The sequence below is a fragment of the Myxocyprinus asiaticus genome, chromosome 4, assembly GCF_019703515.2.
Source record: "Myxocyprinus asiaticus isolate MX2 ecotype Aquarium Trade chromosome 4, UBuf_Myxa_2, whole genome shotgun sequence".
NCBI classification, from domain to species: Eukaryota; Metazoa; Chordata; class Actinopteri; order Cypriniformes; family Catostomidae; genus Myxocyprinus; species Myxocyprinus asiaticus.
Window position 1 is genome coordinate 24,780,658 of NC_059347.1, and position 24,188 is coordinate 24,804,845.

At 37.2% G+C, this 24,188-nt stretch overlaps 1 protein-coding gene across 9 annotated transcripts in view; it reads left to right on the forward strand.

Moving 5' to 3' along the window:
- The first annotated feature begins 589 nt into the window (after positions 1-589).
- Positions 590-24,188, forward strand: part of LOC127432849 (myocyte-specific enhancer factor 2C-like) — a 103,036-nt gene continuing 79,437 nt past the window's right edge. For 8 of the 9 annotated variants that reach the window (XM_051684305.1, XM_051684350.1, XM_051684333.1 and 5 more), the window contains exon 1: positions 17,248-17,514. The gene's annotated coding sequence lies outside the window, so the exon portion shown is untranslated. Of the gene's footprint in view, positions 783-12,550; positions 12,661-17,247; positions 17,515-24,188 lie in introns of those variants that run through there. The other variant, XM_051684314.1, reaches the window with a different exon arrangement.

The window sequence follows — 24,188 nt, forward strand, 5'->3', positions numbered from 1 at the left end:
TCCCTGTAGTTGTGCTATTTCAGTTAAAATATCATTTAAAATTAGATTGTTATAAATTCAGCTTGAAAATTCATGTTGTGACCCTGACAGTATAATGTGTATTTGTGTGAGTTTGAACTGTAAAGAGATACAGCTAATTAATGCCACATACAGGAATGGACAGTATGGTTTTACACCACTAGATAGATAGATAGATAGATAGATAGATAGATAGATAGATAGATAGATAGATAGAATTTGTTTTATATTATTTTCTTCATGACAGCAGGGGACAGCAATCCTGGACTGCCATTCCAGCAACGATAAAGGTCTGGGTGCCACTGATATCTCTAAAACCTAAATATACCTCCACGACTGGAGAGACAGGAACAGGTGGAGATCAGACACTGGCAAATACTTTTGCAACGGGAACACAAATGTTACGATAGACCTTTTCCCATGGGGGTGTGTGTGTGTGTGTGTGTGTGTGTGTGTGGGGTGGGGGGTGGGGGGTGGGGTGGGGGGTTAGGGAGCAAGTGTCTCATTTCTGTGGGTACGCATAGCAACCGTTTCAGATCCAAGAGAGTTTGCAGGGCAACACAACCCAGATCAGGGTTTTCGTTCAAAGCCAGCTGGTCTGGCTATATTAATGCAGGGCATTTGTTTGGTTTTGATTTTTCTTCTTTTTATTTATTTATTTATTTATTATTTTTTTTTATTAAGTTTTGAAATGGTTTGATTAACCTGGCCTACAGCTGGACCTGCAGGGTGTGACTTCCTGGGGAAGCACAAGATCGGCACCGGTGAGTTTTTCCTTTCAAGCTCTTCTCTTCCTCCTTCCCCTCTTGTGATGAGCCGAAACAATGTGTCTGTGGAAAAATCGAGAGCTGCACAGTGACCAGGCACAGTGTGTGCTGACTGTCTGCACCAAAAAAGTATATTTTTTTTCTTTTATCTTTTGTAGGAAAGGACTTAAGAATTCAGAATGAGCTGTGAAGTTTGGGGGTCTGAAACAGTCATTTCAGGCAAAACAAAAACTTAAAATCCACATAATGATTTGTTCTTATTGTTTAAGTACAGTAAGGGATAGACATATTCTAAAATATATCAGAGGCAGGACACTAAAATTATGTGGTGCTTTATGTTGACCTAATTCCTCAAAGTCAGACTTCATTATTACTCCTGTTTAGAGTAATTGAATCCAGCAACTATTTGCTTGGTTGGAAGTGAAGCATGGGGGAAACTACCTAGCCTCCGCACAGTGTTTGTATTAGATTCTCCTCACTTTGGAGCAAGTCACCATGACATAATCAATATCAATTTGTATCACTCTGGACTTAGTACAAGTTTGACATTGCTAGTTTAAGTTTGAAATAACAAGGGAATTGGTGAGCTTATGCTAGCAGGACCAACGTGAACAATATGAACAGTTTGCAAATGAGAACTTTAGAGCTTGGGGGAACTGTAGGGAGAGTTTGAAATCAAAGAAACTTCGAAAAACACATTTTATAATATTGTTTTCCTTATTTTTATTAATAAAGATGAATGGCTATATTATTCTGAAAACAATATGTCCGAAAGGCAAAAAGAGATGCAAAATATAACACATTGGGGGTCCTTGTTCGTTTTTCATCAACCCTCGGGTCCACTGTCATTTGAATGGTTTCTTTTGGTTGACCGTTGCAGGCCACCTCTCACCCCGGGCCCTAGGGCAGCTGCCGGCTGCCCAAACTGCCCTCCCTCTAGTTACGCCCCTGTTCAAGACACAACAATGTAACTGAACTTAGTTTTGACATTAATTCGGTCCTTTGACAATAAAATCCCAATTACTTTGGCTTCTTCCTCTAGGATAGTATATATACATTCTGAGAACAATATTTCTGAGGCAGCATATTTTTAAGGAAGCATCTCTCACAAGCTTTATGCTCCCTCTCTTCTTGGGTGTTCAGGGTGTGACATTCTGCACCCCCACCAACCCACCTCATTGGAGACAGCCAAGGCAGCTCTGACCCAGTTTACCAAAGCTCCCATGTTTGTCGTTTGAAAAACTTTCTCACTGCCAAAATAAATAAATAAATACGAATCTTTGATCTGCATTGTGGTTGGAAAAGAGTGTTGTTTTCTTGCAGCAAAGGTGGTGCACTTTGTAGAGGAGGCACCCTTTTCTGTTTGAACACTTCTATGTCTATTCGCCAGTGGCTATGTCAGGATTCAGTTTGTCTGTTTGTGTGTGTGTGTGTATTTGCCTATTGCTAGTCCCCTTCTCCTAACTCCCGTAGGCTCACGTTATTTGCAAAATCCATAATAGCCCCAAATTAACTGGAAATTACACAAATATGGCAATCTGCCTTGTGTGGTTTTCTTCTTATTTATCACAGTGTCTACAAGCATGAGTGATCTGGCTTTAGCTGAGAACTGAAGTACCACTACTTGCCGGTAAGTGAGAGACAAAGACGAACCTGTTTGCGTACTGATGCAGCTATTAAGCCTGCATTAACTACGAAACATATACGGAGTCTATGGAATGTATCCCCCACATTTATTTATATTAATCACAGTTGGCACGCAGGCGTCACAGTAGTTACCATCCTTATGTTGCATATTGCAGATCCAGATGCTATGTTCTTAGGTTACACGACTCTAAATTATTGTCTGTCTGAGGAGTATTTCATATTTAAAACAAATTTACAGCAAACGGTGACATATTAAACACATGGAAGCAGTTACATCTCTCCAGCAGTGAAAAAAGGGAGAATAGTCTTTGTTCTGCTACAATTGCTTGCGGTAACGGCTTAGTTTTTTCTTTCTTCTCTCTTTTCACCCTTTCTCTTTTTCATAATCTAATTCCAATATTTCACATTGGGGCTGTAGTCTTGGCCCTCTGTCGTTAATCAGTTCTTTCTTTATTGTCTCTCTCTCTCTCTCTCTCTCTCTCTCTCTCTCTCATATCTTACTACTCTCTGCCCCTTGGAGAGGGTGGCATCTGTGCAGCGCTCCATTCCTCCATGGATCTTACATGTTGGATGGGACCCTTCTGAATCTACAAAACACAAGTGCTTCACCGCCTTTTGATCTCTGGCTAATCTCTGTTGCCTGCCTCCAGTCTCATCTTGTTTGAATAAGAATGAGTCTGGGGTGCTACTGAAGGCACAAAGAGGTTTAGACGGCATCCGTTCAACAGAGCAGCTCTCCGCTGGTATGTGTACACCCAGCACCAAGAGTCGGTGCGCTGCGCTCCTATGCTTCTGTATTCTCCAGTGTGAAGCTTCTGTAGGCATCTGTGGGCGAGCAGTTTTCTGACATGCTTTTATTAAGTAAAAGTACTGCTACTGAAGAAATAATTCACTTGAAATTCACTAAGTAGAAGTACTTAGAAATATAATGACTCAAGTAAGAGTAAATAAGTAGTTTGCCGAAAAACTACTCAAGTAATTATGTTACAAGTTACTTTATGTAAATTATATTCTATGTAGTATATATACGCTTCAATTTTTAGAACACAAAGACATTTTTGTTTTTGAAAGAAACTGATGCTTCCTTTCACCAAGGATGCATTAAATTGACAAAAATACTGCCAAAATCATTAATTGCAAATTATTATTATGGTTTGAAAAAACAGTTTTAAGTGGAATTTATTAATTTTTTTCTTTACCCGTGATGGCAAACATATACGGTGTCACCTATTCCTTACAAAAGCATTCTAAAATGCCAATTTGGTACTCAAGAACATTTTCTTATTATTGGAACAATTGAAAATGGTTGAGCTACCATGTGGAAATCACAATACAGTTGTTGATTTTTCCCCATTTGCTGAGGTATTGAGTTCTTACAAGTTGCTTTACACTTGCAAGTCAAATTTTGGTTTTAAAAATAGGCAAAAAAGAAACACATTTCTTTTTTCTCCTAAAGTCTATTGTTTTAGAGCGATGAAGGCTATTCCATGCATTACTGTTTTGAAAACCTCTAACCAGGATAGAGAGGGAAGTGGACAGCCCAGATGCACAACAAAAAGACAAGTAAATCACAGTCTCTAGTTTGAGAAACAGACTCCTTACAGGTCCTAAACTAGCAGCTTCTTAATGCCAAAGATCTGCATTGCTGCAAAAGGATTCTTGGACAAACAGAACATTTTAAGAAAACAACATGTATTTACATAGAAATAGCCATTTGTAACATTCTCAATGACTCTAAATCGTCTCTAAACTATATGATGTGCTTTGTGACTGAAACACATTCCTATTTCAGGTTTATTCTCATTCATGTATGCCCAAGTGTCCAAGTATACTGTAAAAAAACTAATATAATGCAATATCATAGAGTAGGAAATGTATCCTCTATGATATTGCAGCAATTATCCAGATATGGAATGAGACTATTAAGCAAACTGTTATCAACTCCTACATGCCAACTGAATAAAATAAGGCAAAAATAAACATTTCACACAGTGTTTAGTGAGAGATACGATTGATTCAAACACTAAAAGTGGCTGTTCTGTATATGTATTATTGTATTTCAGTTGTAATAATAAAGTCTTAATTAACATTATTTTTATTTAACATATTGAGATATTATTACGTAAATTGTAGCATTTAGATACATTATGCTTTGTGATTTCTCATACATTCTTAATATAACATCCATACCTTGTGTATTTTTGGCCTCTAGCGGGTGAGGCTTTTCACCCGCTAGAGCAGTACAGGGCAGGGAAGTACAGTACAGCATCGTGAGCGAGAGTGTTACCCGCTAGAACAGTTAATTTTGAACTAGAGGGGCAAATGGTTACGGAATTGAAAGTGGGAGTACAATACCAAACTGATGCGGATTGATAAGCGGAGAGCCCGTCTGTGCGTGCGATGGTGCGAGGAACCGGATGGCGGGGAAAAAAATAATGTTCAGTGAAAAGTCAAAAGAAGATCACAATGTTTATAACTGTAACTGTATCAAATATTATTAATAAAACATGGGAACTCGTTGCGTGGGCATTTTTTGCCCCTATTTTGAATTTCAGTGATATTTTGTCAATTTCGGTGGCATTTTTGCACCGAGTCCCCGTTTTTAAAAAGTTTGTTTTAGACATATAGTAGCAAGTAAACAAGATATCCCTACATATGTGTCAAACTACATTGTGTTAATGTTTGACACAGTTAAAACATTGCCTACCTTAAAAACAAGTGAAGTTTGATCAGTTGTTAAACGTGTTCAGATGGTTCCCTCGTACCTGAATGAACAGCCCCTTTCCAGAATAAAATGAAATATGAAGAAAATCACAGTATTACAGTTTTTGTATAGTGACAGGGCAGAAAGTCTTGAAGAAGCTAGAGAAGAGAAGACACCGGCGGCAGTTTATGCAAGCTGCTGTGCTCATAATGCTGTGCCCTGTGGGCTCCCGTCGTGCTGCACACAGTGCGTTTTAGTTTATAAACAGATTTAGTGCTTATAACTTGCCGATTTCGTCTTCCCAAAAAACTTCCCAAAAATTCTGAAATTTTCTTTTTTTGTACTTTGTAATTGTGGTGAAAAATAATTGTAGCGAAGTTGAATACTTCATTTGTAATCAACTCAAGTAAAAGTAAAATTACTATTATTTATTTATACTTAAAAAAGTAGAACTTTTTGAGAAATGTACTCAAGTACTGTAATGAGAGTAGTTGTAATTTGTTACTTTCCACCTCTGTGTTAAATATTGTCTGGATAGGAAATTGTTGACTTTTCCTGCAAACATAATGAGGATGTGTGATCCAATAATTTTTTTTTTAAATGACATTGAAATGGCTCATTTAAAAAGTCACCAGTTTTTTACCGTATAAAACTTCACATTTGTAAATCTCAACTGGTTTTGCTCCTGGAACCAGAGTTTATGCCCCAACTCAGTACCAAGATTATTTATCATATAATAGTAAACAAAATGTCTTTAAATTGAAACATAGAAATGTGTTACTTATTTGTGTATGTATTTATTTTTATATATATTTTAATGTATTTATTTTTTGTCATATTTATTAAGCCAGTAATGTACTATACAGAACACATTGTAGCTGGAACAAACCATGTTTATCCTTGTTGCAAGTGAACCTGAATTTCATGTACTATGGGTCGTTTTTTTTTTTTATTTATTTTTTTACTTTGCTTAATTGTTCAGTTTCAAGGATGAGGACCTGTCAATGTTGGCTAGCTTTGACCAAATGGCGCCAAACAAGCAACCTTTTTGTAGTCAATTTTATTTCATATTTGTATTAAGAATTGTTTCTCTGATATCTATGAACCTATCAGAGCAAACCTGCAAACAGTTATTGGGTCGCAACACACCAATTGAGAAACCCTTATTTAAGTTGTCAGAGCTTTGTGAATTGATACTTAAGGCTTGTTATAAAAGCACAACCTTTTCATTGTGATGTGGTTCTAAGAGCAAGTCAGTTATGCAGTGTCTGTCGCACAGAGTGGGCCTTTTCATTTTAAGTCTCAGGTAAAACAAAACAGCAGTCCTGGTCCAATTAGATTTTGTACAAAAAACAAACCCTTAAACCCTTATACATTACAAATTATTTTATTGTTACTTAACCCCACACCCATGCACAGAAAATGTAGACTGTCTGGTGCAGCAACTATTATATGGCCAGTTAGGCATAAATATCAGAAAATACAGTAAGATTTTTCTATTGCCTGTCCATAATGCCCAACATCTGTTACGGCCCGACATCTGCACTAGCTCAGGAAACACCGGTTGGCACTCTGAGTCTGGAGACAGAAAAATGTGATGTTGGCATCTTTTTTATTGCCCCCGTCCTGAAAAAAAGTGTTGAAACAATGAAATAACTGTGCAAGTTTTGCCGAGGTTATGAGTAAATTAGTTTCCAGCCTTTCAAAGGAGAAAAAATAATTATAGGTGTATTTTTTATTTTTCCAGCTTTTAGTATTAGACAAAGGGAACGTTGAGCTGAAGGGTGACATATACAAAGACACAACAGTGATCCATCTAACTTAGGAATTCGGGATGCAGCAGGACCTGTCTATTTCAGAAATGTGAATACAGAAATAAAAGGAGACAGTTGGACTCTCATGTGTGACAGACAGTATGTACCAGCATTCTTACTGGTTAATTGAGATATTTGCATGTCTGTATATATATATATATATATATATATATATATATATATATATATATATATAATTGGTAATTTACTCACCCTTATGTTGTTCCAAACACATTTCACTTTCATTGGAAAAAAAGATGCATTAAAGGTTTTTCAGTCCTGACAATGCTGTCATCTTCCTTTGTGTTCAATGGAAAAAAGAAAGTCATACAGGTTTGGAACGATATTTCATTTATGTGTGAACTATTTTTTATTTATTTTTTTACATGCTTACATAGGCTTTATAATGCATATAGCATATGTTAAGTCATTTACCTTTCAGTTATACTATAGTTTTTTTTATCTTTGATGGACAGAAGGCCTTAGTGTGCCCCTGCTGGAATGAGTGTGCATTACAGTTACACATTTATGTCAGAGACAGAGATGTCTTCTGAGAAAATGCCCTTTAAGCCATGCTTATACAAGTACGAAACTTAAACAAATATAGTTTTCAACTTTTACTGCCATTTGACACTAACTCTGATTTAGGCCTCCATTAGCAAGTGGGACAGAGTACAGGTGTATTGACAGGGGACATAAAAACTTCAGTAGAGTGCAGGGTAACTGGAACTGGGGTGGCTTTTTCCAGCACACAGCTTTAATACTGAAACCAGAGCAGCAGCATTCTGCACAAAGGCTTAACCGTGTTGTGCTGCTAGTGGTTCATCTATAATGAATCAAAGGTGTAGCGTTCATGCGCTGTTTGCCCAACAGAACATGCAAATTACCAAATTTGTCCCCACACGAGTCAACACTTCACTACCAGTTTTCTTCCAACCACAATATGTGTTAGCGTGCTCAGGTGCTATTTAAATGCCATGAATAGAAGGCTCAAACCATGATGATTGCATCAGCTATGCACTTTTTAGAAGTTAAATGTACACTTGGAAAGTGAAAGTTGAACTTTTCTTTATTACTTTGAGGTTCATAGAAAGTTTCTGAGATAGAAACTTGCTATAGATAAGGACTGTGAAGGGTCAGAAGGGATAGGTAATGTATTCTTGCATGAATTATGTTTCTATTGAAAACCATATTTCTGCTGTATTTGCATCAATCAAATTGATTAGTTAGCTTGCAGGATCTTTTAGAACTTAATGAATGCTAGTATTAAAGGTGCAAAGAGACCCGTCTAATGTACAGTTTGGAATTTGTTAAGCATAAATTATCATTATGCTCTCGGGTGTTTCATTATATGTTGGTTTCAATTTCAAAAACAGAAAAGAAAAAAAAAAAAAAAGAAGGACAAATACATAGTGCACTGAAGCAGAAACAAAAGAGCCATTTCGTAGCCCTTTAAAGCCATTTCTAGACTCTTACATAACTCTGTGTGCTGTATATATACCCCAGTTAGTACAGTAAGTCTGTTTTTCTTTCCTTCTGTCTGTCTGCCTGTCCAATACTTCAAAGTTAAGGTGAGGGAAGAGAGGAAATTAGTTAAATTAAAGGTGGCAGAGAGAGAAGCAGAGGGGAGGAGTGAGATAAACTGAGATAATGAGGAGGGAAAGAGTCAAATCTACGTCTGATCTGGCCAGACTTCGGAGACCAGACTCATCCCCTGTGATCTCTTGCACTGTGAAAGCTCAGTGCTGCTGTTTGAGCACTTGACAATGTTATCAGCAGTGACAGCCAGATTGTGTTTTCACAAGCACGATCAGCAACAGATTGCACATGCACACTTGCACACATACATACACAAACGGCCTTGCTTGTTCCTGTTTGCCAAAGAAAATGTGTTGATGTTTATCGTGCTCTTAAAATAAAACGAAATAGAGGCCTTGTCCCTCCTTCCTCCCCGAACACTACTTATGTCTGACTGAAGATAATAAAACACATGTGGGTAACTACCGGGCTCCTGAAAAGAAAACAACGTAGGAGGGATTGTTGTCAGCCACTAACATTGTGTATTTATCTTCCATCTCCTTACAGCTGCTCATTGCGAAAATGAACAGATGAGGCCAAAACCTCAAAATTAACTTTTACTGAAAAGCCTCTCGAATGTGTGCACAAAATGACATAATAGTTACTGAACACTTTCTACGCTGTTTTGAAGTAATTGGAAATCATGTTGTTGATCCGAAAGTAACAGCAAGCAGGTTTAATTTGGACCCATACGTTAGTGTTCCCTTTGTTAAGTGTTTACAAAGGGGTTCAATAATGACTAATAAGTCATTTACAAATGCATTATAAATCATTGTTATAACAACATGAATAAAAAGGGTGACTTCATGCAATACTTGCTAAATAGTGAGTTTTTCAAGTCACTTGTTTTAAATGCTTTATAATTACACTTATAATAATCAAATACATAAAATGCCATAATTTGTGATTTATGTCACAACACAGCAAAAATAAACTATAATAGACCTTATTCACAGCAGTGTCATCTTTGATTTTTTAATGGGAATGACAATGAGGCTGTGAGGGATAGATGTACATTCTCTTCAATGGGATGAACTGCAGTTTAAAGTGTTTTTGGATCATTCCGCAGACAAAACAATGAAAAAAATATCTGTCCAAGAACATCCAGTATACAAAGAACTCCAGAGAGCATGAGTTGTGGAAAATCAGATGTGATATAGGCGTTTTATACAGCTTTATACCGTTCATGCCATTGAAGAGATGGTAAGTCTATCCCTCAAAGCCTCGTTGTCATTCCCATTAAAAATCAAAGATGGTGCTAGCATGAATAAGGTCTACAGTTAGATTAAATTTATATATCATATAATAAAGCCTGATGACCATTTAACAATACAGAACATTATGGTTTCTTATGTTGGCAACTCCTAATAAATTATTTATATATACGTATATCTATTATATATATATATATATTACGGTCAATTTTCATTAGTTACTTAATAAGTAACTGTAATAAGTGTTATTAAGCTTTTATAACATCTAAGGTAAAATGACTCACTATCTCTCCATTTTTGTTTATTTTGTAACAACCACACATCAATGATTTAGAATGCATTTGCAAATATGTGCTTATGTATGAGTGTTTGTAAATTATAATACATCATTAATTCTAAGTAATCATTGACAGAAATCCCATTTGGAGATATTTCAATAAGGTGCCTTTTGGGAATATGTAAATAATAGGCCAAATTATAAGTAATCTTAACAATATCTCATTAGTCAACTTTTCTTGAGAAAACATCTTTATACGTCCCCTTAGTTATGAAGCAAAATGCATAGCAGAATAAACTGATTTAGTGAAAATATCCAGCTCGTTGGTTGCATTGTATCCTATATTTCTGAAATAATCCTATATTGCTGTTAGAAGTAAAATACCAAATTGCTTACTACATACAGGTGCATCTCAATAAATTAGAATGTCGTGGAAAAGTTCATTTATTTCAGTAATTCAACTCAAATTGTGAAACTCGTGTATTAAATAAATTCAGTGCACACAGAATGAAGTAGTTTAAGTCTTTGGTTCTTTTAATTGTGATGATTTTGGCTCACATTTAATAAAAACCCACCAATTCAGTATCTCAAAAAATTAGAATACATCATAAGACCAATAAAAAAAACATTTTTAGTGAATTGTTGGCCTTCTGGAAAGTATGTTCATTTACTGTATATGTACTCAATACTTGGTAGGGGCTCCTTTTGCTTTAATTACTGCCTCAATTCGGCGTGGCATGGAGGTGATCAGTTTGTGGCACTGCTGAGGTGGTATGGAAGCCCAGGTTTCTTTGACAGTGGCCTTCAGCTCATCTGCATTTTTTGGTCTCTTGTTTCTCATTTTCCTCTTGACAATACCCCATAGAGTCTCTATGGGGTTCAGGTCTGGTGAGTTTGCTGGCCAGTCAAGCACACCAACACCATGGTTATTTAACCAACTTTTGGTGCTTTTGGCAGTGTGGGCAGGTGCCAAATCCTGCTGGAAAATGAAATCAGTATCTTTAAAAAGCTGGTCAGCAGAAGGAAGCCTGAAGTGCTCCAAAATTTCTTGGTAAACGGGTGCAGTGACTTTGGTTTTCAAAAAACACAATGGACCAACACCAGCAGATGACATTGCACCCCAAATCATCACGGACTGTGGAAACTTAACACTGGACTTCAAGCAACTTGGGCTATGAGCTTCTCCACCCTTCCTCCAGACTCTAGGACCTTGGTTTCCAAATGAAATACAAAACTTGCTCTCATCTGAAAAGAGGACTTTGGAACACTGGGCAACAGTCCAGTTCTTCTTCTCCTTAGCCCAGGTAAGACGCCTCTGATGTTGTCTGTGGTTCAGGAGTGGCTTAACAAGAGGAATACGACAACTGTAGCCAAATTCCTTGACACGTCTGTGTGTGGTGGCTCTTGATGCCTTGACCCCAGCCTCAGTCCATTCCTTGTGAAGTTCACCCAAATTCTTGAATCGATTTTGCTTGACAATCCTCATACGGCTGTGGTTCTCTCGGTTGGTTGTGCATCTTTTTCTTCCACACTTTTTCCTTCCACTCAACTTTCTGTTAACATGCTTGGATACAGCACTCTGTGAACAGCCAGCTTCTTTGGCAATGAATGTTTGTGGCTTACCCTCCTTGTGAAGGGTGTCAATGATTGTCTTCTGGACAACTGTCAGATCAGCAGTCTTCCCCATGATTGTGTAGCCTAGTGAACCAAACTGAGAGACCATTTTGAAGGCTCAGGAAACCTTTGCAGGTGTTTTGAGCTGATTAGCTGATTGGCATGTCACCATATTCTAATTTTTTGAGATAGTGAATTGGTGGGTTTTTGTTAAATGTGAGCCAAAATCATCACAATTAAAAGAACCAAAGACTTAAACTACTTCAGTCTGTGTGCATTGAATTTATTTAATACACGAGTTTCACAATTTGAGTTGAATTATTGAAATAAATGAACTTTTCCACGACATTCTAATTTATTGAGATGCACCTGTATGTATATAAATAGTGTGTCTAGGAAGGAACAAATATGTAAAAGTTTTAACATGACCACAATAGTCTTTGAAGATTGGAGGCAGAACCTGATAGTAAAAAAAAAGGCCCAAATAATTGTAAGAACCAGGCAGAGAAGAAAAACAGGGAGAGCGAAGGAAAATGGTTGGAAATAGCAGGGAAAATTTGTGCAAAGTGTGTGTAAATATTTGTAATGATGGCTATTTTCTTAATAAGAGAAACAAGACATATAGAGCAAAGGATTATTTGTAGTTAAAGTGGCAAATGGCTTATGCAGAAGTCAACTAGGGCAACATAAATGATATACAGTATAGTTGCTGTAGTTACTGTTGTTTCTGTTCCTCTTCCTGTTGTTTATCTAGTTTACCTAGCACATGAATATGCAAGTGGCAACTCAATAACATTGTTTATATATTTATTTATTCCTTTTGTAGTTCCCCCAGCCATGTAGTGCATCATGAATGCTGTGCCTAGATATGGCTATTAACACAGGAATAATTTTTCTCTCTCTCTTTGTGTCACTAGGTGCCAACTAGACAACCAAAACCGCTCACTGAAACCTAAAAGGGCCTTCCTGGTGAAACCAAGGCAAACTCCAAGCTGGATCCAGAATAACTGAAGGAACTGTGAACGTGGTAAGTATTGAATGATAAATAGATTATGCTTTTGCAACTGTACATATATAAAGGTTAATAAAAATGACATTGTGGCCCTCTGTGCTCTTTTCATGACACTGAAGACATTTTCATTGGCTTGTACAGTAGACTGTCAAAATGTGAGGAACTGTCAACACAAAAACGTGGTGAATCAGAGAATCTGATGAAACATAGCACGTGGTATCGCATAGCTGGTGGAACCAAAGCTGTATTGATCTGGATATTGAAATTACCAATAAAAATGAAATTCAAGATTACAGTGTTTTGTGACCCAGAAGTGGGATCACACACAAGCTGACACCACTGGGTCTAGTTACAGTCTGTCAGGCAGATTAGCAGGTTTGTTTAATTCATTAACTGATTTCATGTTTTACCTCTACCTCTGGTTGTCTGACAGTGACTCTAGTGGCACTTAAGGTTGATTTTAAGGCAAGAGTTTTGTAGAGTGATGGAATATCTACATGAAGAAATTCGTAAGCAGATGTCAGATTTGGAAGTCAAAATGGGGAACTGAAACAACAGCAAAATGATAGCACTATGTAACACATTTTTTGTTCCTGGATAGTAAGTGTTATATCCTAATTGCTTATGCCTCAAAAGTATATAAAATGGCTATTATTCCCTACAAACTTTGCTTTTGTGACCTGGACAGTGATATTTTGAAATTTCCAATGAGAAAATGGGCGAATTTGTGTCTTTCGTTCACATAAAGTCAGAAAAAAACAACATATGAATCCAAATTAACATGTATTTATACTAAAATTATACAAAAATGACTACAAAAGATTTAGAAGTGAGTAGTTTTTCGAGATTTACGATTATACTGTAAATCACTTTCACGAATCAGCCCCCAAATGTAGTCTCCCATCATGTTCTCGTTATACTGTCCTTGGTAGTCCAGTATATCCTGATGGAAGTGCTCGCCTTAATCCTCCGAGTACGGGCCCATGTTCTTCTTAAATTTATCAAGATGAGCATCAAGGATGTGGACTTTGAGGGACATCCTACAGCCCATTGTGCCATAGTTCTTCACCAGAGTCTCAACCAGCTCCACATAGTTTTCGGCCTTGTGTTTGCCCTGATAGCCCCGAACCACTGCGACAAAGCTGTTCCAAGCCGCTTTCTCCTTACTAGTGAGCTTCTTGGGGAATTCATTGCACTCCAGGATCTTCTTTATCTGTGGTCTGACGAAGACACCGGCTTTGACCTTTGCCTCAGACAGCTAAGGGAAGAAGACTTGAAGGTACTTGAAGGCTGCCGACTCCTTATCTAGAGCTCTGACAAATTGTTTCATAAGGCCCAATTTGATGTGCAGTGGTGGCATCAGCATCTTCCGGGGGTCCACCAGTGGCTCCCACTTGACGTTGTTCCTCCCCACAGAGAACTTGGTCCGCTGAGGCCAGTCCTGCCTGTGGTAGTGCGGCTTGGTGTCCCTGCTGTCCCAAAGGCAAAGATAGCAGGGAAACTTGGTAAAACTGCCTTGGAGACCCATCAGGAATGCCACCATTTTGAAGTCTCCTATGACCTCCCAGCCATACTCATCATACTTCAAGGCATCCAGCAATGTCTTGATGCTGTTGTAATCCTCTTTGAGGTGCACTGAATGAGCCAGGAGAAGAGATGGGTACTTGTTACCATTATGGAGCAGCATGGCTTTGAGGCTCCTGGATGAGCTGTCAATGAAGAGGTGCCACTCATTCTGGTTACAGGCGATTCCGATTGCCTCGAACAGACTGGTCACATTGTGGCAGAAGCAGAGCCAATCTTGACGGGTGAAGAAGCTGGAAAAAGCTTCCTCTGATCTGCGACTTGCACACTTTCATTCAACAAGTTCCACTGCTTGAGCCTAGACGTCAAAAGCTCGGCATTGGACTTGGTGAGACCAAGATCTCTAATCAAGTCGTTGAGGTCTTTTTGGTTGGGGTAGTATGGGGTTCTCTCCTCAGCTCCACCTCTGAAATCCCTCAAAGTCCATATCCTTGATGCTCATCTTGATAAATTCAAGGAGAACATGGGAGCGTACCCGGAGGAGCAAGGCGAGCGCTTCCATCAGGATATACTGGACTTTGAACGCAGCTAACAAGGACAGTATAATGAGAACATGATGGGAGACTACATTTAGGGGCTGATTCGTGAAAGTGATTTACAGTATAATCGTAAATCTCAAAAACTACTCACTTCTAAATCTTTTGTAGTCAATTTTGTATTACTTTAGTATAAATACATGTTAAATTGGATTCATATGTTGTTTTTTTCTGAATTTATGTGAATGAAAAGACACAAATTCGCCCGTTTTCTCATTGGAAATAGGTAAATTTCAAAATATCACTGTCCTGGTCACAAAAGCAAAGTCTGTGGGGAAAAATAGCCATTTTCTATACTTTGGAGGCATAAGGAATTAGGAAATAACACTTACTACCCAGGAACCAAAAAAAAAAAAAAAAAAAAAAAAAAAAACATTTGTTACACAGTGTAGTTTCTATTCCTATATCAAGCATCAAACATGGATTGAATTATTATTTCTAAATATTCTTAAGGTGTTGGTCATTGGAATGGGGAGGTTTTGTGATTGTAACCAAGGTGTCTCTCTGTATAAATTCTCATCTGCTCATCTGGATGCGTATGAATCATTTCATCATATGATAGAACTGCACTCAAAAAATAACTCTTTGGCTGAACTTGATTCAATCATGGACCGTGGTTCCACATGTTTGAAATGAGTTTCCTTAAATTAAAATCACCATGTAATTTCAGCTTAAATACTTTAAGTAGAAGAAGCCTTACTGAATCAAGTAAACCCTACAAAATGTGACATGTCTAAATAACTCAAATGAAACTCTTTCAGTGATATGCAAACTAGTGACAATAGCTATGTTATCCATGCTAAACATGTGCTGTTGGGGCACATTTGAGTGCCACTTGGGCACTATGCTTTTATTAACATAGCAATTGCTTAATGGAGAAAGCAATATGTAGTATGTTCAAAATTTACCCATCACTATGATGGTAACCCCCAAAACTACAACATTACAGAAGTATAACAAAAAATTAAAAGCTAACAAGTATTTCCCTATATAGTCATCTTGCACAAAGACACAACAAATAACACTTTAATTTAAAATCTACTGTCCATGTCAAGTTTATTATATATATATATATATATATATATATATATATATATATATATATATATATATATATATATATATATATATATATTAGTGTTGCGTGATTTACTCATCTTTTGTAGTATATTCCAGTAATAAGGAAACCCTTTTGAATGAAAGGTAGAGAGATTTTCTTCTTAGGGTAGGAGAAAGCACTTAGCAAAAAAGAGAAAAAGGTGATTATTATAAAATGGGCCATTTTTATGCATATGAATACTTTTATCTTTGATGTTTTGCTGTTATTTTGTCATTTTAAAGTCTTCACTCTTAGATAATGTGATAATGTGCAGGTACAGAGGAACAAAATATATCAAATGTACCTTTAAAGGTAAAGAATACGGCCTTAGAGTACAATTTTGTACCCTAAACAAGTTATAGGCTATTTTATGTTTATAGCATTCTTTATGAACAAGTTATAAACAAGTTATAGGCTATTTTAACTAGATACTGTACAAACTAGGTATTTTATTGTTGTTAGAAAATAAATTTTAAGTTTAACAACCAACAACAACAACAATTAAAGAAATAATAACCTATATATATATATATATATATATATATATATATATATATATATATATATATATATACAAATCGCTTAAAAAAAACATACTAAACTATGATTTATTGAAAATGTAAAAATGCAGAAAGTTTTTTGTGAGGGTTTTGTTTAGGGTTAGGGTTAGGGGATAGAATCTATAGTTTGTACAGTATAAAAATCATTATGTCTATGTAGATTCCTCATAATGATAGCTGCACCAATGTGTGTGTGTGTGGGGGGGGGGGGGGGGGGGTGGCAGGTTTAAGTGGTTTACGGGGACTTTTTTTAGGTTACAAACTGGTAATTACAAGGATATTATGCTAAAAATTTGGTTTATAAGGAAATTTCTAGTGTCCCCATAATTCAAATAGCTTAAAAAACATACTAAATTATGTTTTATTGAAAATGTAAAAATGCAGAAAGTTTTTTTTTTTGTGATGCTTAGGGTTAGGGGATAGAATCTATAGTTTGTACAGTATAAAAATCATTATGTCTGTGGAGAGTCCTCATAATGATAGCTGCACCAACATGTGTGTGCGTATAGGATAACGTTTTTTATATACTATTATACTCTAAAATCAGATATATAAATAAAATCAAAAAGCTAAAAGTGCGACTGTGCGCATCTGACAAGCTTCAGTCATCCCTGGTACTTCTCAGTCACCTTAAAGGTGTGGTTTCACTTTATCAGGTAGGAGATACAAGTGCATTAGTATTGCGCTTCCTTCATCAAAGCACTCGAGTGATCTAAGCCCGTCCCCCTTCAAGAGTAAACCCGATTATTCGTCCTGCGTGAGAGAGAGAGAGAGAGAGAGAGAGAGAGAGAGAGAGAGAGAGAGAGAGAGAGAGAGAGAGAGAGGCTGAGGCTCGCTCGCAGCTCAACATCATCAGTCGCGATAACGGCTTAATCATTCCTCACCGTGGACGACCGACACCGAGCTCTGTAACCTCGCCATCTGAAACACTTCATTAGAAAAACACGCGTTTAGAAAACGACGCTTTTTCTTGGTGGTGATTTTTTTGTGGATTTTAATAAGTGTGAAGCGGCGAAGTCCACCCCGGCGGCTCAACACCTTCCGTCACGCAGGACAAACTTCATCGGGCGCACTTCATACACACCATGAAGTAAGTAGATATCAGTGATACCTGACAGTGGTGTGTGTTTGCATATTGTGAAATTATGTGATTGTGTCCAGTAAACAATAATCTCAGTTATTTCCTGAGTCCACGATGGAGAAGAGTGTTACAGAAGACTCCGTTAAGAAGTTGACAGAGCCCTAACATGACAAACGCATGTTAATTCATGGACAAGCACATGTTATTTCGATAACTACTAACATGTACACTAACAAGAGAGTTAGCTAAAGGCGAGACTTTATTTTAAACTGGGGCCCGTTAGTTTTACTCTTTCAAAGCGCTTTATCTTCTCGCACGATAAACCAACTCACTTTCAAGCAGTTTAAAACAAATCTGGGAGATCACGAATTAACTTATAGTAAGGTATTTATTTTGACGCTTATGGCTGTTATGAATGTAGTTAATAAAGAGCTGAGCGGTAATGTATGGAAGTCCGGGGAGTCATCAAAAGATAAATGCATTGATGAAATAACAGGCGTCCGATTAGGATTAACTTTCATTAGTTTAGTTGAGACTATTCTGCTTTGTATTTGTTGTTTTTGTTTTTTATGCATACATTTATTAATTTAGCTACAGCCTAAATTTGTTTCAGTGACCAACTTTTTCCAAAAAATACAAAAATAAATAAATAAATCAAATACAAAACTCAGCAGAAAAAAATGATGTAGATCAAGAATAGCAAACTATATCCAAAAATCCATAATCAGATGTCCATTTTGTGAGCTCATGTGACATATCTGTCTTTTCTTCATTGAGACTGAGAACTATATATATATATATATATATATATATATATATATATAGTTATGTGTAAGTTATGTGTTAGTTGTACTGTATTTTATTGCCATTTAAATGCCATTGAAACTGAGTGACGGATTTGTGAGGTTGATTTTAAATAAATTAAAGGATACTTCAAGACAAAGAGGTGACATTTTATACAAAAGAATGTAGCACTTGTAATAAATGTAGCAGTTGCAAAGATATGAATCAGTGTCTACTACCAATTTTTTATAAGAGTTTGTGGAAGGAGCTGTCATAACCTAATTACATTTTTATGCCACTAATTAAGCTGGTATTTGCAAAAATATGAGAATTAGCATAGTTCTTCAAGTAAAGGTGAAGACAGACCCAGATGTAAATGACTGAAAGTGATTGTTTAATTAAGAAGCAAAACACTTTTTTTGACACTTCTTTATCTCAACAGAGATTTTCTGTTGAATTCCTGTACTGAACTGTGAAAGAATATGATAGGTTGCTTATCACAGTTCTCTTTGTTAATATTTAAGTAGCACTTCAAAATTTCAGATATAAATAGACCTTCTCTTTCCATATTGTATTTCTGTCACTTCAACCTCGAGTGCACTCTCTTTTTAGACTATAGTGTCGGACAGGCAAACACAATCAATGAAGCTCCTGTGTGTGTGTGTGTGTGTGTGTGTGTGTATGGACATGTGTGTGTGAGTGTCTCACCTGTTGCTCTCGTGGGATTTAGTGTTTGGTTAATCTGGCCAAGAGGAAAATGAACAAACTCGCATGTGGACTCTCTTGATTACACTCAGAGGGTCCTCTCATAGACCTGCACATATACGCATATAGACGCACACACAAACACGAGTGTCCTCCTCAGACCTGTCGTCTCTAGGAAATCACCGGGGATTAGGCTTCTGTCAATTCACAAAACCAACAGTGACAACATGGCCTTACACTTCTCTCAAAGAGGGATCAGCTCTCCACGTGTCACTCTGATTGGCTGAGGTACTTAAGCCGATTGTCAGGGACATTTACAGGCAGACTTTGTGTGCTCCTCCGAACTAAAAATCTGCCGTACATAATAATGGCTCTAAATGTTTGTAAATGGTTCGCAGATTTTTTTCCTGTTAAACAAACAAACAAACAAAAATTATGTAGTATATATAATTTATTTATTTTTTTATTTGGAGATGACATATTGGCAAAATGAAGCAGTCCATGTATGAGTTTTTGTGCCCACAGATAAAGAAAGCAGTGTAGTTTTTGTCTTCAAGAGAGGCATTATATAGAATATTTCATAATGATTCATATTTTAAAATTATTTTATTTAATATAAGTAATGTAGTGACATTAATCTAAAAATGTAGTAATTTCTTTGACTAAAATAAATCATTATACATTATAAGTGTGTAAACCAAATATATCCTAATATGTTTCAAGTGCTCACAGTGAAAGAAACAATCTTTTTTTTCATTGCAACTCTTAAGCAATAATAATAAAAAGACGTAATATCAGTCCATTTTATTACAAAGCAGTGTGTTAATGTTGAGTCAAACATTTTCTCATTTCAGTTTTCCATACTCTCTCGGCTTCATTTATTAGGCAAAAAATTTTTATTTAATATAGCAAATGAACCAGCTTCAGATCAGAATTTTTTTTTACCTTTGAAGAAGTTATGATGTCTGGTATTATGAATGTACCCAGCTCATTTGAGTCTGTCCTGGTTTTTGCCTAATGACTTTAACTTTGCTTCTGTCTATTTCGTAATTAGCAGTGGCACTTGGCAACTTTCTTTCGCTCTGTAAAGTGGAAGGTAGTGTATGGAGTGAATTCACTTGAGTGCTGCATGATCACAGAGGAATAGTTCTGCCTTTGATGTTTAATTGTATTGTAAAATGCATTTTAGAATATTTCTGCATAAAATTGAATTTTTCAGCATTCGTGCGCTCTCTGTTCTAAAGATCTGCTGTGGGCTTACGTGGTATATACAGAGCGGCGTGTAATTATTATGTATGCAGAAAAATTCTGCCTGTATGTGGCTGGAAATAGTTCTGAGAGTTGTGTATGTGTGTGCATTTGCATGATATGAAAAACTATATTTTAGTGTGTGTTAGTGCATTAGCAGATGATAGAACGCTGTGAAAGATGGTAGAAACTGCCATGAGGAGACTGTGATGACAGACAAGTCAGTGTGTGTGTGTGTGTGTGTGTGTGTTTGCAACATATCACACTGTGAACATAAAAGAGGACCTGTTTAATAAGATCAGATGGGTAGAGGTGACTCCTGTTTCTCATAAACTCTCATCTTCACGATAGACACTCTCTGCTCAGGGTGGTCTAGCAAAGAGACTTCTGGCCTTCCTCCCCTTAAACTCAAAAATTCAAACCCATAGACATCCAAAAACTCTTCCATTCAGGTCAGTACCTTTGAAGGAAAATATAAAGAGTTTCATGCAAGATAAGAGTCCACAGAACAGTAAAACAGAATGAGAAAGTCATCTGTTTAGAAAAAGGTTCACCCATTCACGGGCGTAACACATTTTATCTCGTCATGTGTATTAGGATTGACTCGTTTACAAAGTGTTTACATACTTTATGTGTGGTTCGGTGAGAGTTGGCCTTTTTTTTTTTAAATATTTAGTCTAAAAACAGGCAAAGTTCAGAGACTTCACGGTGTCCCATTTCCAAATAAACCATAAAAACTTATCTGGTTAAGTTTTACTCCTAATCAGTCTGGTGATTCCAGTAGTCTTGATGGCACCCAACTTAAATTCCAACTTTTCTTTAACGTGCCGAGACTGTGCTTAGACACTGTAGACAAAGGGCTTGTTCCTTAATAAAGCACAGTGTGTGCATCTCGCTTCATGGCAGAGGGACCCATGGCACAGTGGTGGACGTCAGCCAAGAAAAAAGCGAAAATATAAAAAAAAAAAAAAAATAAAAACATGGGAGACGAGTCGAGAGGGGAGGAGAGAGGAAAAAATGCTGAAATATTTTCCAGCAAATGTAATTTATCTTTGTCAGTGGGGCAGCATAGCCCAGTCATTCTGTAAGGTTCTCCGGTGAGAGGGGGGACAGAAAGGCTTCTGTGCCCCAGCTTCACGTAACATTCATAAACCCCGACGTCTCTGTCGCTGGAGCTACCCGTAGCACAGTGCCATGTGGCAAGGCAAATATTTTTAGCAGTTCCTGCACTTTCAATGGACTTGAAGGCAGAGGTTCCCTTGACATTTTTAAAGTGTTCCGATGATGTGATTTTTTTCACATTTAGATGCCACGCATCTCCATTGGGCGACAATTGAAAGAGATGCTTTAAATGCATTTCAGCATAAAACAAGGGGGAGCAAATAAGAGTTTCCTTTCATTAGTGTGAAGATGAGGTATTTCATTCAGCAAAGCTTGCAAAGACAGCTTCTCAGCACAGATCTGGTGCTCGCAAAAGCAGCTCTCACGAGCAGTGTCCTGCCAAGCCACACACGTGTGTCTTTCTACAGTCATCTGCACCTTTCTCAACAACGGCCTGTCAGCATCGGAGGCTGAAGCTCCGAAAAAAGCATGCCTTGCTGGACGGTCTACATTCAAGACAGAGAAAGAAAAAGAAAAGTAGTGAAATAGAAGAGGAAATGTGTCTCTGAGCTTGGCAATGTGACACTTAATGCCTTTGTGTTTGTGGTGCTGTTTGCACAGGGTCCTTCAACAGGCTGTCATCCACCTCCAAAACAACCAATCAGATGAGCCAATTTCAGCAATTGGCTGTCTGCTCTGTCTTCAATCAGTTTGATTTAAAATCAGTGCTGAGCACATAAATGTACACGTTTAGACTAATGACAGTAATAAATGTAAGGGTTTTTTTTTTTTTTTTCTCACAGAGCTCTAGCATTGCTTTAATTTTTTAACCTCTAAATTTTCATCTTTATGCAGTATATAAAATAAGAAGCACAACATGTCCATTTACTTTTTATCTTTTGATGAACATCAAGATTTTAGTTATATGAATGTGTATGTCTGGGTCTTTCCGTTTATATGTCCATTTTTTGCTTTGTCTTATATCGGGCAATGGAAAAAGATCAGGCTAATGACTTAGGAGCTATCCATTTTATTTATATATTTATATATATATATATATATATATATATATATATATATATATATATATATATATATATATATATTCTTAAAGTGTTTTTTACATTATCCTCTATACAGTGTTTACTTTGATAAATAACTTTTTTTCCAGTAGTTACTGCAAAGTACAGCCAATGATGTCAATAATTTTATTACAGATGCTCCATCTGGAAAAGAAGAAAAATTAAAGAGAGAGAGAAAGAAAGAGAGAGGAAATGTACGGCACAAAGCTGTATGCATAATTATTAAGCACTTCATTTGAAACTTCAAGGTTTGCTGGGCATTGCAGGGTGGACTGTGAAGGGTGTGGGGGGGGGGGGGGGGGGTTCCGATCTGCTTTGTATAGTAAAGTACGGAGGTGGCTCCTTTCACCTGCAGCTGCTCAGTTACAGCCCCTCTGGAAAAACAAATAACCTTGTGTTTGTGTTTGTGTGTGTGTGTGTGTGTGTGTGTGTGTGTGTGTGTGCGTGAGTGCTTGCTCTCAACCCTAACAATGGCGGGAGCTCCTGTGACAAGAGACCACGTGATGCAGGTGTGTCATTAAGCTGCTAGCTGGCCTGTGGCCCACACTTCCTAAACGTTGCTGTCCCGACAGATATAGCTCTGCCATGAGATTGACTTTTTTGCCTGTGTTTGTCTGCCTGTGTGTGTGTGTGTGTGTGTTGTGCATATGTGTGCCAGGGACTACGATTGTGAGCCTACAGTGTTGTTCAGGTTAAAATTGGTCACTGTCTTATTTTTGGATCAGTGCGCCTCACAGGTTATAAATAGAAGAGGAAGTGAAGGGAGATACCTGCCGAGATTCTGGCTAGCGCTGCCATCCCCCCATCACCCAATATCCATGTCTTAGTCCTTGCTCTGTTTCTTTCTCTGTACAGCCTTTGATCTAGGCTGTTTTAACTGGCATTGTTAAACTTATTAAATGGAAAAATAGCACATTCTCTTTTTTCGGTCACAGCACTGTACATTAGGCTTGAGTGCTCTGAGAAAAAGCTTTCAACCTGTTTTTAGTTTTTTTGGGGGTGGGGGGGGGTGGTGTTCACTATTGGCAAAGAGAGGTAGTGTGTGAAGAGAAGTGCTAATTTTATTTCTTCATTACAAGCTGTTTATGAGCACTGAAGTTTTCCAATCTCCCATTGAAGTACCACATATTTGTAACAACACTGGGTGAAGATAGTTAATGTTTGACTTTCAAATGTGTGTAGAGTGAAAGTTTGAAGGTGTTTGATAATGAGTCTCTAATTTCAATTGACATACTGTTTTTCTTTATGACTTATCTATATTTTATTCAATTAAGCTTCAGCATAAATAGCTCTTCACCTATATTAACAAATTACAATGTCTACAGTCCTGTTGCTAGCACTGTTAAGATTTTGAATTAATGATGTGGCATGATTGAATTTGACTCAGCAAACACTCCTGCTAGCTTGCCTCAGTTACCTGCTGGTGTTTCTCTGGAGGGATTGTTTATTGAACCTGTGGACTCTACGTTAGCACCTGTAAACCGCAAAGAGAGGCCTGAACATAGGCCTGCCACCTTGGTTAGATTAGAACAACTTTAAAATTAAAGAGTTGTAGAGTCTGAAGTTGTAGTTGTGCTTTTGAAGGTGTCCTTTTCTGAGGGTGAGCTGCTTCCTAGTGAAGTTCTGTATTACTTAGATGTGATGCAAAAAGGTTCCAGTGACAAGCAATTTTTAAGACCACACTGAAGGAGAAAATGCTACGTAACACAACAGAATCACAGCCAAACAGAACAGAGTATGGATGAATCTCTGTATTTGCGCACT